The sequence below is a fragment of the Engystomops pustulosus genome, chromosome 2 (assembly GCF_040894005.1).
Source record: "Engystomops pustulosus chromosome 2, aEngPut4.maternal, whole genome shotgun sequence".
Lineage (NCBI taxonomy): Eukaryota > Metazoa > Chordata > Amphibia > Anura > Leptodactylidae > Engystomops > Engystomops pustulosus.
The window spans coordinates 148,549,000-148,566,916 of NC_092412.1; the positions used below are offsets into that span (position 1 = coordinate 148,549,000).

Below are 17,917 nucleotides of genomic sequence, written 5' to 3' on the forward strand. Positions count from 1 at the left end.
ATCACAGTACTGTGACATCACTGTGTGTATACTTAGTCTCTAGGAGCCGTTTCCAGGGGGACGACAATCAGCCAATCAGGCGCCAGAGAGTTAGTGTACAGGACGTTCCCTAGTAACGGCAATAACTTGTGGGCCGTATATCGCGGGGAATGCTGGGAGATGTGTGGCACAGTGCACTGCAGTGGGGAGCTTGCAGCCTCTCCCGCTGCCACAGGCTGGCATATGGAAGGGGAAGGTTTACTAAGGAGTTGTGTATGTCTTGTATTATCTACTCATTGCAGTATTTGAGCTATAATATCATAGTGTGTAATATGTCTGTTCTGTGACATCACTGTGTGTATAATCCCTGCAATGTGACATAACTGTTTATTATCCCTGTCCTGTGACATCACTGTGTGTATTATCCCTGCAATGTGACATAACTGTGTGTATTATCCCTGTCCTGTGACATAACTGTGTGTATTATCCCTGTCCTGTGACATCACTGTGTGTATTATCCCTGCAATGTGACATAACTGTGTGGATTATCACGGTACTATGACATCACTGTGTGTATAATCCCTGAAATGTGACATAACTGTATGTATATCACGGTACTGTGATATCACTGTGTGTATAATCGCTGCAATGTGACATAACTGTATGTATATCACAGTACTGTGACATCACTGTGTGTATAATCCCTGCAATGTGACATAACTGTATGTATATCACGGTACTGTGACATCACTGTGTGTATAATCCCTGACTGTGTTTATTATTTCTTTACAACAAAAAAAGTCTTATAAAGTAGTACAAGAAACCATGGGGATAAATCTCCCATATATAGTTTTGAAGAGGTGTGGCTGCTTCCTGCCATCTTCTGACCTAACCCAGAATGCACACTGTCACACTGGTGTGTGCGATCTTTTCATTGGACACAACACAGCCCCTTCCCCCTGAGTCACTATGTAACCAGCTTCAGGTTTAACTCCTTATGCACCTGTGACGTATATTTAGGTCACACATCAGCTGCAGGTGTTTGGAGAGGGCTCACGGGCGAAGGCATCTCCACATCCAGTGAGGATTTGCTGCATATAGCGGCAAACACTTACCGGTAACAACGATGCTAGCAGCATTAAAAAGCAGATGGTGTGTGTGCGCCACCATGTGTGCTTGGATCGTCGCTCCCAGTGACCTCATCGATGATCCGTTGCTATGATGGCCTCGGGTCTTCGTGCGATGGCTGTCTCGTTTCACACCATTTATCACAATGTGCGATTTGCACATACTAATAGATAATGTGGAAAATCTCCATATACTGCAGCAGGGCAGTATATGGTAGGATCAATCAGACAACCTAGGTTTAATGTACCCTGAGGGGTTTTTGAAAAGTAGTAAAATAAAAAAAATCAATCAAAAAAACCTAAAAATTCCCTAGAACTGTTTGAAATATAAACAGTAAAAATCATAAACATGTTAAGCAGTGCCGTGTCCTAAAATGTATGATCTATCAAAATATAATAACGTTTATTCCCAGCATTTAATCCCATAATGGAAAATAGGGCCCTTAATTGAAAATGCCACTTTTTTGCCATTGTAAATATTTATATACAATAACCACTGTTATATTTGCTGATTATACAAAAATTGTCTAATTGTTAAGCTACAATGTATAACCTATGCCTTATACGCATGACTCAAAAATATTTTAAAGAGAAAAATGTGATCAAAAGGCTGTACAGTCCTAAAAATGGTAGCATTGAAAACGTCATCAAAGGTTGCGAAAAATGACACCACCCACAGATCAGTACACCAAAGTATGAAAAAGTTATTAGAGGCAGGACATGGCAAAATTAAGAATGTTATTTTGTACAGGAGGTTTTAATTTTTGTAAATGTAAGAAAACATTATAAAACCTATACAAATTTAGCATCCCCGTGATCGTACGGACCAAAGAACGAAGTAGACATGTCATTTGGGGTGCACAGTGAAAGCCATAAAATCCAATCCCACAAGAAAACGGTGCAAATGCATTTTTTCACCAATTTTACTGCATTTGGAATTTTTTTCCCGCTTCCCAGTACATGGCATGGAATGATAAATACCATCACTATGAAGTGCAGTTTGTTACGCAGAAAACAAGCCATCACAGAGCTCTTTATGTGTGAAAATAAAAAAAAAGTTATAGATTTTTGAAGGTGGGGAGTGAAAAATGGAAATGAAAAAAAACAGAAAAAGGGCCAGGTCGTGAGCCGGTACTCCCGAAGGAGGGACTATGCTGTGTTTAATGAAAAGATCTCACACAGGAGTGCACCGTGTAATGAAATGGTCAAAAGTGCAGACAGATTTCTTTTCAATGGGATATTCTCTTCAGTTCACTTGAGCCCTTGCACACAGTGCTATTTTCCCATGTTACTAGGACTCTTAAGGTGATGCCACAAATGGTGTTTTTGGTTCGTTTTAAGCATGCTTCTCAGTCCATTTAAAAATACATGCGTTTTTAAGAGGCATCCATTTTTAACGTTTTTTTCACGATAATCTTAATAGATAAACAGGCACTAAGCAGCCAAAAGCATGGTAAACGGTCAAAAACGCCACGTGTAGCATCACCCTTAGTCCTACACACCTGTGCAGTCCACACTGACTTACAATCAGACTCTAGACTACTCACTGCCCCCTTTACCTACATATTTCTACCCAACATGAGCAGCTAATCCAGTATGAATACCAGAAGTGATTGTTTGAACTACCCTTGATAAACACAACCGGTACATGGCTTCCCTCGGGGTGGTTCTGGGGTACACCAGCCTTGACTACCATGCTTCACCAGAACTCGAGAAGCTTATTGTGGTTTCCTGAATCAGTGCAAGATACAAAAATTGCCTTTCCTGTCTGGTGAGTCCAATCCTCCATGACAGTGAGGCAGCCCAAAAGCCTCCAATTTGATACATTCCTTGCTACCTGTAGTACCATTGTACCGTGTCAAAATTTATATGAAGCATCAGGCCTCCTTTTTGTAAACCAGTGTTCTCAGATTCTCATCCGATTCCATACAATGTCCTCAGAGCATACTTTGCCCCCTTGGATCCAGCCCTCCATTTGTCTCCACAGACCATGACCCAATCCAGCCCCCTGTACATATCTGCTAAGCCCATCGTGGCTCACCAGTCAGGACTACCCACTAGTGGTCCCTTGGAACCTTTATTTTTGGTCCTCCACAAAAAAAATTACCTTTATATCATTCAAGGCCTATTGCAGGCAAAAGCCTCTGCCTCAATTTCTGGCTGCACACAATTCTGGACTCTCTCTCGGCTGGGACTATACCTCTGAAGCTTCACAGTGTAATGTAACAAACAGCCCAAAGTGAACAGGATACCACCTGCCATCACTACCAATACTGCTATTCCTGTTACTGTCTATGGGGGATGTATGTGCGGTCGCAAGCTTGCCGTCGTACATGCGTCCCCCAAACGTTCAATCGAATTGGGTCTAAGACTCAAACTCCTCTGCAATAGGCCTCCTACTGCATGTCTTCTTTAAGAAAGAAGTAGAAACCCAAATACCTTAATGTTCTTATATCTGCCCCAGTGAGCGATTCTTCTGCTCCAGAAGATTTTGAGAGCAAAACTATTCTAGTTGTTCATGACAAAAAAAAAAAAACAGAGCTCACCCTTCATTTTCCTACAGCTGTTTATATATGGGTAAACTTTATATAGGTTTAACCCCTGTCTTTGTCCCATTCTGAAGCCACGTCAGAATATATTTGGTTAGGATATAATCTACTGCCCATTTATGAGGGTAGGACCACTTTCAGCTCTCACGGAGGACAATAAAAATATTGGGGTGGTGTTCCAGGAGTTCAACAATAACTTTTAATACATGTCTTTACCTGTACTTGATGAAGGAATTCCGGAAATGCATCTTCTATACAATAAAACTACTGGAAATACCCAAGATCTTCTGCAAGGCCTTCCAGACTTATTGCCTTTCCAGCTGTTTTTTTCTGGTGACCTTCACCATATATTATATACTAGTTGTAGCTCCCTGCTTTGCCTGGGATAGTAAATAAATGCTCTTAGCTACAACAAAATAGAAAGGGTTAACAAAAAATATTTTATATGTACCTATAGACCAGGGGTCAGGAACCTTTTTGGCTGAGAGAGCCATGAACGCCACATATTTAAAAATGTTATTCCGTAAGAGCCGTACCATATGCACATGCCCCCCCAGTAGATAGTCCCATTGTCACGGGTGCCCCTGCGATCTAGGTCTCGGATTGCAGGCACACCCGTGCTCCTCTCTGTGGCGGTGCCCCTTTCCGAGTTCACTCAACTCACCACTTTCCAGCTGGCCAACGCGCATCGGCACTCACAGATTTAAAGGGCCAGTGCGCCACTGATTGGTGCTGCCCACTTCCTGGGTTCCTATAAAGACCGGCGGCTCCCACCATTCCCTGTCGGATCTTAGTGCTTCATGCCTATGAGGAAGCTTTCCACAGTGTTTCCTTCCCTTGACCTCCCATTGTGACCCCGGACCTGTTCTTGATTCTGCTCCTTCGCCAGCCCTGATCTCTTGCTCCGTCCCCGACCACGCAGCATTGCCGCCTGCCTTGATGGTCTGCCTGTTCCTGGCCACAAGACCGCCTAGTGATCCTGTACCTCGACCTTGGAAGCACCGTGGACAAGTTGTGCCTGTGGAATTACCTGCTTGTACCACACTGTAGCAAGTCCATCCTGCTTCGCGGCCGGCTCTGGTGAAGACTGGGTGCCACTTAGATTCCTGTCCAAGGTGTCTCCTTACATCATTGTCCACGGTGGTCCAAGGAGTTCACTACTCCAAATCCTGACACCCACCACATGCCTCCCAGTAGATAGGTAGTCCCAGCACATGCCACCAAGTAGATAGGTAGCCACAGCACATGCCACCAAGTAGATAGGGAGCCACAGCACATGCCACCAAGTAGATAGGGAGCCACAGCACATGCCACCAAGTAGATAGGGAGCCACAGCACATGCCACCAAGTAGATAGGGAGCCACAGCACATACTCCCATTAGATACATAGCATGGGTAGTCACAGCAAAAAAAAAAATTCACTTACAATCGCTCCCTGCAGCCAGCTCCTCATCGCTCCTACGCTCTTCTCTTTGACCCATGCTTAGACGATGGATGTGATGGTGCCTGGGTCTAACAAAGGACGTAGGCAGCAATAACATCGCTGCCTGTGTCCAGTGATCAGTCTAAGAGACACACAGCAGCCATCACTATCTATTAAAGATCTGTCTGAGAGCCAGATGCAGCCTACAAAAGAGCCATATCTGGCTCCCGAGCCGTAGGTTCCCTACCCCTGCTATAGACTGTCGCCGGCACTCTCATTCCAGCGACTAAACTCTTTCAGAACTGCTCAGAGCTCATGTTTCCTTTTTGCACAGCTGATCTCTGATTGGTTTCCATGGGCAACTGGAACAGTTTTACCTCAGACAATCTCTGGATCCCCTATCCATCTTACCTCACACATAAGTTGACTTCTACTTATTGCCCATGGTAACCAATCACAGCTCAGAGCTCATATTAATGATCTGTGGTAAAACAGCAACCAATCACGGCTCAGCTTCCAACTGCCACACCAGTAGCAGACAATGGCTCCTGTATATGGTGATTAATAAGTGCATTTTGGAAAGCGTGGGGTGAAAATTTCGGCTCAAAACGTGGTCTAAGACGTTCCCTGAGTCACAGGCAACAACTGCAAAATTTGGTGATTATAAATGCGACAGTGCAGATTCCTTTAGCGTACACATACATCCAGCTTTATATATTAGAGAATATAATGTATTGTACATGGTTGTGATGTGAATCCGTTTGTATTTTATTTGACATCAGAATAACTAACATTAAATGAACTACAAAACACAAGTTTTTTTTTCTTTTTATTGCAGGAATTATTGAAAGGTACACTTCAAATTGATGCAAGCGACATTGATAACCCAGGCAACAACCAACAAAAGGTACAAATAAAACAACATGGACATGAAACGCACAGTTGGTTCCAGTAGGCAGACTGGCATTGTCAAGGGCTAAGAAGCTGTCAGTGGAAACCAGTGACAGTTTTGGCTCAGGATTTACTGTGAAGGTGTGAGCGTGAGGTCTTTGTAATACAGCAGTTCAAAGCAATATAAAACATAAAATGATGGCTAAACTAATTTCTAAGCTTTTATCTGGAAGATGGACAGCTATAGTCAGTAGCATACTCTTAATGTTTTTCTAGGGTCATAACCCCAACACTACCTAGGATTCCTACTCAACAGTCCTGGCAGTGGAGCTGTTAAAGCAGCAACATTTAGCACTTCTTATATAATATTCTTGTTTGTAACATAGTTTGTCACATTGGAAATCAGGAGTATGTATAGTACAGAAATGAATAGACTCCCTAGGAAATGTATGCATATTAGTGGGGATCAATATTTACTGGTTTAACCCTTTCTCTAGCAGGGAGAGTAACAATTATACAGGAGAGGATGGTAAAATAAGTTTTGTTTTACCATCTCATAATTACTAAAGATATTGTTATATAGTACATAGGAGATAAAAAAATATTACTGGAGAACACAAAAAATGTATTACTTTGAACTCAAAATATGATAGTATGAAAAGTCAAGGAATTGGAGCAAAAATCATAAAAACAATGTTTACACAGTTTCTCCACAATCTGTATCTGTGCCAATTATCATCATGAGGGGGGCAAAGCTGTGTACATGAAATAGTTTATCCGTCAAAAAAGATGGTATATACTTTACAAGTGAATCAGAATTTAGAATTGCCTGACTTATTCAGGCAACTGACATTGGGATGTTTCTGGATTTGTTGTGGTGGGTTATTTTATAGAAAAGTGACGTCGTGAAACGAGTCATATTACATTGTAGTGTTCTGTGAATGTCAGATGGTCTAAAATCTCTGATAGGGTTATCCAAAAGTGATAACTGCTTATTATATTCAGATACACTAATATAGCATCCATTTTACAGTTTCAACCAAGATTTCATTTTTGTCTAAATTTCCAGGTTTTAGAATTTTGTGATCACAGATTTTTGCCATATATGATTTATATTACCCACGTTATCAGAAAGTAAGATGCACAATTTGTGGATGATCTCCTGTTGTCAATATTCAGAATACTATTACAGTAGTATTTAATTTAAGTTTAAGTCACATTACCTGCCTCCCTGCCAGGAGTGAGTCTAGGGGCCGGCTGCAGCCTGTGTCCGCCTCCCCTCTAGCACACTCATGCAGCTTCCTCCCTACTTCCTGTTATGTAAGCAGACAAGGGTGGGAGGGGGATGGTGTAGAGAGACATAGGCACACACAGGCTGAAGCTGCCTCTACCCTGGGACTCACCACACGGATTATATAAGAATTAATCTTATATAAAACAACTAAGGCGTTTTTAAAAATCAGCATAGCATAGGCTAGTGGAACCTGTCACCAGCTTAAAATGACATTCCTGGTGACAGGTTTACTTTACTATATGACCTCATGCACTTGACAGATGCACGGAGCAGTAAAATAGCCAAATTGTCTTTTATGGCATTTTATGATGTGTCCATTAAAATAAAAGATCACATACTAAACAGAAAGAAATGGTCATGTGCATTGGGCCTAATAAATGTAATAATGATAATCTATAAAAAAAAAAAAAAAAAAAAAAATATTTTTTGTTTCTTTCAACTAGTGGGGTTATTCATATAGAGGTCTTCTGCTACAGCCATGGAAAACTTGGCAAGACTTACTGCAAACCTACAAGTAATAGATGGTTCCATCTATATAATGTATTAAAACACCATGATCTCTCTGCAGGCAGACAGGAAACACACACACAGATGAGCATACATACGAGTTCTATAAGTCACAGCGCTTGATTTGTTACCCAGAAAGAATACAAGAGGAGCTAGCAGCAATATCTTATTCTGTGTATTTGACAACCACTGACATAAAAGTCCCATATAACCATCAATATATAGCCAGATCCTGCTGACCCATTATAGAAACAATAAATCCTGTCACTGGCAATTTTGTTTTCCTAAATATTTCTCTTATGTGAAATATTTTTCAATGCACATTTTACACTGAAGGATTCCACAGTTAAAGCCAAATAAATGACTTGGAAGTCCTGCCCAGCAATTGGCTTGGGTAACAATCTGAGGAACAATGCTTTCCAAATGTGACATACTAGACCTGTAATACCAAGCAGATATAAGGCATCAGAGTTCTCCAAAACATCCTGCAGTGTGCACTCATGTCTTCCTATTCTAGAGCCATATTATAAGGCACTGCAGCAGTGTCACTGGGTATGTAGGCTTTGTGCTTCTTACATACTCGTATATCTCTTTTATGTAACATAACACCCATGGACTACCTGGCCTGTTATTTCTGCACTAATACTACATAAAAGTTAAGGTTTTTAGTGGGATAGATACGGTTTGCTTGTAGTAGGCATTTATAATAGACCATCAGATCTCAAGTTTAATTTAATAAACAACTGTGGGAAAATAAAAGCTGAGCTCTGATTTGTTGCGATGGGCGACTAGAACGGTTGTTCTCTAAGAGACTTCTGATAAATATCCCCCAATAATAAACTTATCTGTAATTCATTCTGCCCATGGCACAATGCCAGCAGGTTCCCTTCAACCTCTTCTCTACCAATAATACTATCATTATTATTTGATTTAATGGCTTGTGAAAGGGTCGGTCACACATTTTCTTGTCTGCCTATGGCACCAACATACAGCTAGTGATATATCAGAAGAGCCTGAGAGTAGAACTGTTCTAGTCAATCAGAGCTCATTTTCCCACAGTTATTTATATTTTGACCCTATGATGCTTAGTACAAAGTTTACTTTTGTAAACTGCACTATCAATTGTGGAAATAAAATACAAATTGCTTCAAAAGTTGAAGTTATGCGTTAACCTAGTTTTTTTCACACATTCTGATGTTTTCACAAACGTCCAAAACCACACTATACCATTAGTTCTGATGATCTGGCAAAAATATTTAGTCATGCCTGTATTACAGACACAACAGAGATCCTGTAGCTTTAGCAAATTTATTTAACCCTCAGTTTTTTTCATATTTATGAGCACATGGTGTGTAAATATCCTTTTTACATTGGCCCTTGTTATGTCGGTCTTGTTCGCATTTATGTCTTATATTTACTGCTACTGCTAATTATCATCAGGTAACTGAAAATGAGTGTTTGCGTTTGATACCTGTTATTTTTTTCTTATCTTGTACCTTTAAATTTAGTTTTTATGGTTCATAAGATTATTAGGTTTTATTAACCATCCACAGATTTGCTCCAACTTACACTCATGCATGACTGGAGAAATGACAGCCCTAGTCTCTCTCTCCATTATTTGGTAAGGTGTCCAAGGTACATTATATAACCATCACATTTCCAACTACCGAATATTCTCTGTAGTTGGAACTTCCCAAAGATTTTTTTGTGCTAATAGAGCAACATCTGCAACAGAAATACAAGTTCCATTGGTATGTCATGTACAAAAAAATAGATCAATGAGAATATTGAGGGAAAATGTGTCTCATTCATCATATAGAAAATACTATTAATAGTTACATGAAAAAGTCTATATAGGATCAGGTAACCTGGGTGTTTAATACACACACAGCTACAGCACATGCCCTATATAACAACAAATCTGGGCAATGTGACTTTCAATACACCAGCAGTGCCAAGGTTATGTGTTTGGCACTTTAGTTTTTTGACAGCCAAAATAAAGTCAGCTCCTTGACTCCCTGCTCAGCACCGTTCAGCTGTGCTGAGAAAACACAGAAGACCATTTAATATTGACATACAAATTTGGAGGAGAAAAAAAAAAGTCCACTTTGAAGATGACAGAAAGATGCACAAAAGGTATTGTACAAAATATGTATCTACTGTAATTAACGGCAAAAGGAAGCTGTGAAGTATAAGGCAGCACCTTGTACATATTCTGTACAATGTCTTAAAGGGGTGTTCCCATTTTGGCAAATTAAGGTTACTGTTATGTTACTTTCTGTGTCAATTCCTCACATATTTCTAGATCTCTGCTTGCCGTCATTCTATAGAAAGCCTTTGTTTACTACCAGTGGACAGTAATCTGACCATGGTCACACAGGTGCACTGCTCGTTATAACCTCTGTGATACCAACGAGCAGTGCACTTGTGTGACCACGGTCAGATTACTGTCCACTGGTAGTAAACAGAGGCTTTCTATAGAATGACAGCCAAGCAAATCTAGAAATCTGCGAAGAATTAATGCAGAAAGTATATAGGAAAGCTGTATAACATTTTAAAATACAAACAATAACATTAATTTGCTGAAATGGGAATACCCCTTTAAGGCTGCTCTCCTCAAAGAGAAAGCAGTAAATGGACTAATATACATATAATTTCCATGATATAATATTACGGTGACTGAGAAGGTGAACAAGAGGAGAGACTATTGGTCGCAGGGGCTGTTATCAAAGAGTGTTGCTGACCATTATTTGACACATCAGTAATGAAATATTTGTAGCAGTAATGACTTTTGCTTACGTCCCATTTTGTCTCAGAACATATATGTTTGATAGATCTATAGAAACATTGACATAACTATTTTGATATACAAATATCATCCTTTAGAAACGGTTGCTGGCTACATCAGAACACATTAAAAACTGTCAATATTTTATATAACTGCAAAATTTTTATTAGTCCGTTATGACAGTTTCCAACATATTGATTATCCCCTCCCCGATAGATAGTAAAAGCAGTGTCCTGTATCTTACGTTGTGTCACTATATGGCTTCAGGCCATGCTATACTTGTTAATCATCGCAAATAATGACACAATTGTAGTTGAGGACAAACAATAACAGAATGCCAATGCTGTATTAGCAAAGTAAGGCGCCATCTTTATGATCTGGCCACTACCTCCATAAAGTCTGTTAGGGTTAGAAGCATTAATAAAGCCGACCGACAGCAACAATATGCAAAATGTACTTCAAATATGCATCAACCCTATAGATCGGTTTCAAAGTAAGGCAGCTTTTATTATTAATAAGACATTTGAGCACACCCCCCTCCCAGAACAGCTACTAGCACCATGGTTACCGTAAACATTACAAGAGTGCTTTGTTGTCAGGGTGCAAGGGAGACATTCCACCAACAGAAGCAGCATTTGATCCAATACGTAGTAAACACGAAATACAATATGCAGAGAATATATATAAAAGATACATCCACAACTTGGAGCACTACGGGTAGTCTCCCAACATATAAAGCAGATCTGCTTCAAGCCTCAAGACTGGATACTCAACAAAAATGATATATTCACTAGGTAAATTCTTGGATATGAATATTTCCATGTAAACCCTTTAAATGTGGTAAAAGCAGACTGGCTATTGATGTATATTTCTAAGCAGCAAAGAAAACACTGCACTATAGACCTCACCTCTATAGTCATTTGTACCATAATACATTAGGTCCTATATTATGCGCTCAACTCTACATTACATCTAGAATATCCCTACTCTTAACACATGAGGTGCTAATGTATTATGAGATCTCTTTCCCTCCAGCACCGCCAGATACATCAGGAGGCTCCGGGCTCTCAATGTATCTGTGCAGCTTATATTCTGCAGCCTGCAAACGTTCACTTCTAAAAGTTCACTTGCTGCAGCGCGCACCCCACACCGGCAGGGTCTGCCGCCAGCTGCATCCCTGCTGCAAAAATCACAAGTAATGGTGGTACATGACTTCTATGCCAGATTTCTGGTATGATAAACATCCTCCACTCCATTTCTTAACAGGAAATATGTTAGTTATAAGCCTTCTTTTCGTTATTGCATAAAATAACTCACAACCCCAAGAATTATCTGATAAATTGTAAAGTATATAAAGTTTTGGTCAGCAAGTTATGATGATCAGACTTGCAAGTCAGCACTACTTTTATTTTCAAATATTAAGCACCATTTGGCCTTTGTGTTGCTACACTGCCTATAAACAAAGCAATAATTGACCTTTTATATTTCCTATGAATTAGTATGGTGCAGAAGAAATGGGCAGACCGCATGTGGACTAACAGCTCTATTACGTTCACCTGTGCCAGAAAGTGGTCTGAAAATACTGGCGTAGTGCATGGAGAGCCTGTGAGGTGCCAAATTTATTGAGGCATGCACCTCTTAATATATATAGTGCATTTAGGCCAATTAAATTGAGTCATTGCTTTTATGTAGTGCTTGGTAGACAATGAAAGGAGTCACCTGATTGGGTGTTGCTATGAACATATTTTCCACTGCACCTTTTTTTTCTTTTGGTAGGGGTCATGTGTGACCCCCTCCAAGAAATTGATATATTTACATATCTAAGAATATCAGTCAAACCACAGTTTGTAAAAATTTTCTATATAGAACAAAATCTTAGAATATCATTGGCACCAGTTAAACCAATTTGGTCTTCTTCTGTTCTAAAAGTTTTTGTGGAAGTGGTGGTTTAACAGCCCTTTTGGTTTTAGTTGTTAACTAAATAAAAATTACACAAAGGACTATTTAAAAATATAATTTCTTGCTATAAATTTTTACCCATTATTAGATTTTTTGGGGGTAGTTTAATGTTTAAAATGAAAAATATCAATGTGTAGTACTTAATTTTATTTAAATGTAAGGGTCACATTGATATTTATTATGTATAGTCTCGGGCTATTGGGTACGAAGTGCAAGGTTTTACATTAGTGTGGTACATTTTTGTATATATATATTATATATATACATAGACATATGTGTTTATGACAGCCAATAATCATAAACAGGTTAGCCCCAGGGGTCCTTTTTTTTTTTTTTTTTTTTTTAACAAAAATGAAAGCAAGGCAAACCTTACCTTTAATTGCCCCTTTTGACATTTAAATAATAATAATTCATTTACACAGAGCTTGCCAAATCAGTCTTTTGGCATATATGCTCAATAGCAAGAGAGGAATAAGGCACTGCCATATTGGAATACAACATTTCAACTCTTTCTTTCATGCATCTGCATAAGAGGAAAGTTGGGACACACTCATGAGTTCTGCTGGGCTTAGTCAACAATGTTCTAAAGCATAAAGACACCATAAAGTGAAAAGTGTTGTAGTGGTATGCTACCCTCAGTTAAACACCAATCCCACTATAAACTGGAAATGTGTGAAAATTTAGGCTGGTTACTAGGGGTGTGCTCCCTAGCAAAAAATGTAAATTATAGGCGATGTATAATTGAAACAGCAAGGTTAAGAAGGGGAACACCGGCTTAGCCAATAAGTCTGTTTCAGTAAATCCAATGTCAAGCATACACAACACTATAGCGGGAGATTTATCAAAGATGTCAGAGCAAAACTGTTCTTGTTGCTCATGGCAACCAATCCACAAAAGTTTATAAAATAAAAGCCAAGCTCTTATTGGCTGTCTAATTCGATCTCAAGACAGTTTAGGTAACTGTGACCCTATATTTCTACCAGGTTAATTTTCACTAACTGCTTCTTCAGAGAAGAATATTCATCTCCGTACTTTCTCCTGCTTAGGTTGTAATGGTATGAGGACAACAGACCTATGGTGACCCATATCAGCATAATGAGAAAGTGAATACTCAGAATTACTACAAATTTTTGTGCGATTCTCTTTGATTGGAGAGCGTTTGTTAATGTTTTAGATAGTTGTAAAAAGTTTTTTTCCCAGCATAAAAATAAACAGTACATAAAATATTGAACATAAATTAAACCGTATTTAATTTACCTAATAATTCTTCAAGGAGAGTCCTAAATCACTGGATTACCTGGAGGCTAAAAGGTATATACGTAGCAATTGAGAAGTTGTGAAGACAATGCCCGAAGTGCACCCACATAATTTACATAAAGTTGAATCAATAGATTTTTTTTTTCAAAACAATAAATTCATTGTTCTATTTAAAGGGTCTGTGATGGGTTTGTGTGGCATTGCCAGTGGTTTACTAGTGGTAGGGGCAGTGGTGGTAGACTTCCTGACAAATACAGTCAGTATGCTCTAATATATTTTTTTGCATTCGATATTTGAAACATATATAATATACCGGTAGTTTCCATTGTAGTAAAATAACACAGAATGAATTTTAGAGCATTTTTATGTGCAGTTTTTGAAGCCAAAGTTTTTTGCTTAAAAATTTTTATAGTAACCTAGTCCACATATTTGGCATTTATTCGCACACAAATTGTTTTCTTCCTTAGATTACCCAGAACTAATTTTTCCTGTAATCTTTTGTATATGGGTCATAATGCAAAAATTCAAGGACAAGTACATGCAAGAGACAGTGGTCATAAGCATGATCTCTTTTATTTGTGGATATAAAAGCTTCTATTTTCAACATGTTATGTTTCTACCAGGCAACTTATTTCACTTATTGCAATGTAGCACTCTTTACAACTTGGGGGAATTGAACTAGCACCTTAAATGCCCAAGCTGTGAAATTCAGTGAAGTGATGCAGCATACCTCACAGGGCACATTTACTATGAGCCTGTTACTCCAGAGTCAGCCTGTAAATGGCGTCTTCTATGAAGCACCTTGGAGTCCTCTCCATTATATTGCCAAGCATCGATAAACATTAATATTCGGGATCAGAGTCTTTTCACATATCCAGCCACAGCTGTGGTTTACCAAGATAAAACGTAGTGATAAGTTTCCTTTAATTTGCAACATTAAGTTCAGAGCAAATCTGTAACCATATTGATTAATGAAAGCGATATCATCCATGATGCCAGAATGTCCCTTCCACATAAGTGAGGATGACATGGGTCAAACAAGATTAGATGTGGAGTGACCAATGACCCATGCACATCTAATCACAGGATACCACATGCACATATGACTCCATTTACCCCCAATGTTGTGATCTGTGCATATTAGCCAGGCAAAAGACACACAATACAATTATGGTATTATTTTATTCTGTTGTGATGCAAGCTAATGTCTGACTTGCATAGAAACAGAACCAGAATTTGGGTTTATACAATCCTGAACAGTTACCATTCTTTACATTTTGAAACAAATGCATTTGATACAACCAACACCTTATATAGATTTGCAACAGCAGTACATGGAGTCCATATAGTCTCTAATGCCCGTTTAAGTGCATGGATTTCTTGTAATCCACCTTTATCTGGATATATACATAGCAGCAAGGGTTACATAGTAAATTACACATATTATAGCCTAAAATATTATTGTACATTACACATATATGTAAACAGCGCTTTTAGTTGCCACAAAAGCCATAATACATTTCTTACAAAAATAGACCCTTTTATCTAGATAAGTCAAATGCACTGTACCATTACTGCATGAGAGGAAGGCTGGTCTCTATTCACTAGATATACACAATATGTCATACTGTTAGAAACCTTATCTGGCCTCTCCAAGAGACATATGCCAGCATCAAATGTGTCTAACAAATATTGCGCGTTGCTGGATTGGCAATGACTGATGTGGAATGGGAAATCTACACCAGATGACAAATTTAGGATGAACTGTCACAAATTAAAAGACATGATAATGATTTCAGTTGATAATTCATACCGCATCCTCTCAGTCATTCATTTTAGTCCTAATATAAAGAAAACTCAAGCACCCCCCACTATGGAATTCGTAGGCTCCAGGTAGCTTCACAGCCTGGTAGTTAGACATGGGTAAACTTTATGACATTTGGGACTTAACAATGATGATATTACATTATAATAGGCAGAAAATAATATTTTTTTTATGGAGAAAAATATACAAATCCTAATATTTTTTGCTAAATGTATTTAAGAATATGAAAACACTCCATCTCTGGTCTACTAGCTTTAATAATGGATAACATAATACAATAAATAGTCAAATACATGCATACATAAGTCTTAAATATGGTTAAATACTTAAAGACACTGGCCAATTTTACAGGAGCAGATTAATGACTTTTTTTGCCCTTGGCACAGTTGCGAGTTCCAGCTCAACCAAGTCTACTGAACCTATCTTTCAGCAGCATAGACTTGTTAGAACCCCATTACACCTAGAGTAGGGACCTACCCCTACTAGTAAAATACTGACAGGCTGCAATCCGATTGAAGAGGTTGTGCCAAACCTCCAGTAGAGGATAGTGCATCAGTGTCCGATCCTGCCAGGAACAGTACTCCTTTATGGCAGCCTGCTGCTTTAGTCTGACTTTGCAAACTTTGTAAGCCTACCTGGCACCCTTCCCGAAGGGGCAGCGAGTCACAAGGGACATGTGTTATTCATGCGAGTCATTGTGTGAATCAGCCCACGTCTCCAGGATCTCCCTCATTCCCCCCTCCCTTTGGCTTATGTCATCCTCTGCTGAAGGGAGGGAGGAATGAGGAAGATGTTGGAGACATGGGCCGAGTCACACAGCAACTCATTACTCACTAACACCCCTTGTGACTTGCTGCTCCTTCTGCCAGGGTCCCAGGTTCCCGGCTTAAAAAATTAATTTTTAGGGGATAGGAATTATTCATTTTTTAGCTAATAACTATGTGGTTGATAGCTGACCGGTCAAGAGGTTTTACCCATTAACTACTAGTGCCATCAGGTAGGTTATGAAATGTCCTTTAAAGAATTCTCTCTTTTATGTGAAATCTCACCAGTTTACCTATAAGAAAGTAACCCGAAAAGCATGTTTTAAGTACTAGAGAACCAAATAGAAAGGTTCTGAAGTGACCTTTTACCTGCAGCCACTAAACTTGACACATCTTATGTAAAAATGGGATGAGTCATATTTGCCTAACATTCAAATAAGAGAGGGAATTTGTAAAATTAGATTTCATTCCCTACCTTAAGAGACTAGTAGTTTAGTATGGTAATACCTGGTGATAGGTTCCCTTTTGGGTAATATGCTTCTTTGATCAATTTGGTACATGATTTACAATTCACAATGCAATAAAGTGGTGCACAACATGTAAAGGGGTACAGAAGGGGTACACTGCAGGCTATCGACCAATGATGCTACAAATGCAGGTTTGCCACTTTTGGAAAACATGCATAGTAAAATGATAAGTGATCACAGAATATCAAGTGAAGCTCCACCGATTACTCGAGTGGGCCAGTTATAGAAAATGGATCTATTCTCAGAAATTCTTCCTAGGCAACAGAAGAATTAATTGGTTTGTTATTATGCCTTCCTCTGTCCATATGACCTCATGTATGTAAACATGAATATAGGAATATATGTAGTTAGCCTGTATGTTTGTATACTTTTGGATATATATAAAAAAAATAAATAACATTAGGGCTTTTTTCCAAATTGCAATTTTTTCTCTTTTTCCCAGGGCAATTTTTACAAAATCCCAGTAAAAACAGAGACAAAGGTGCAACACTTGAATAGGCACTGCATGAAAGGGAGTGGTGACAGAAATATTAATGTAACAGCATTTCCGTTATGTCTCCATTACTCAAATGTTGATCATTATGCATATGCATGGCAAAATTACAATGGATCTCTGTTCTGACAATTACAAGACCCAGTCTCGGAACACAACATATAACTACGCCCTTTCCAACAGATTTCTTCTTCTTTTTTTGGAAAGTGTGTGTGTGTACAAAGTGTGTACAAAGTGTACCTAAACTTCCGTCAAACTTTGCAGAATTTAGTAGTGCACTCAGCTTGCAAACATGAGGAGGTCTAGTCATTAAGTGACTGGTTATATTAATTTACTAGAAGTTCTCATCTCTGTAGCCTGGAACTGTAATTTATAGTAGGTTATTGTATGAAATTATTAACTGAGGAAAATCTGGGAACCTCTAATCACATGGTGTTCCTTTTTACAGCTATTGTATTGCATTATTAGCAACAGCCATTTCATTATTTGTAGTTAATTTGTGCAGAACATATAAAAGGTATGTGTACAGGCGGT

General features: G+C 38.9%; 1 long non-coding RNA gene across 2 annotated transcripts in view; it reads left to right on the forward strand.

Annotated features, from left to right (window-relative positions):
* The first annotated feature begins 67 nt into the window (after window positions 1-67).
* Window positions 68-17,917, forward strand: part of LOC140118658 (uncharacterized) — a 127,365-nt gene continuing 109,515 nt past the window's right edge. The window contains exons 1-2 of one of the 2 annotated variants that reach the window (XR_011853229.1): window positions 68-252; window positions 5,917-5,985. This is a non-coding gene — a long non-coding RNA (uncharacterized lncRNA). Of the gene's footprint in view, window positions 253-5,916; window positions 6,640-17,917 lie in introns of those variants that run through there. The other variant, XR_011853228.1, reaches the window with a different exon arrangement.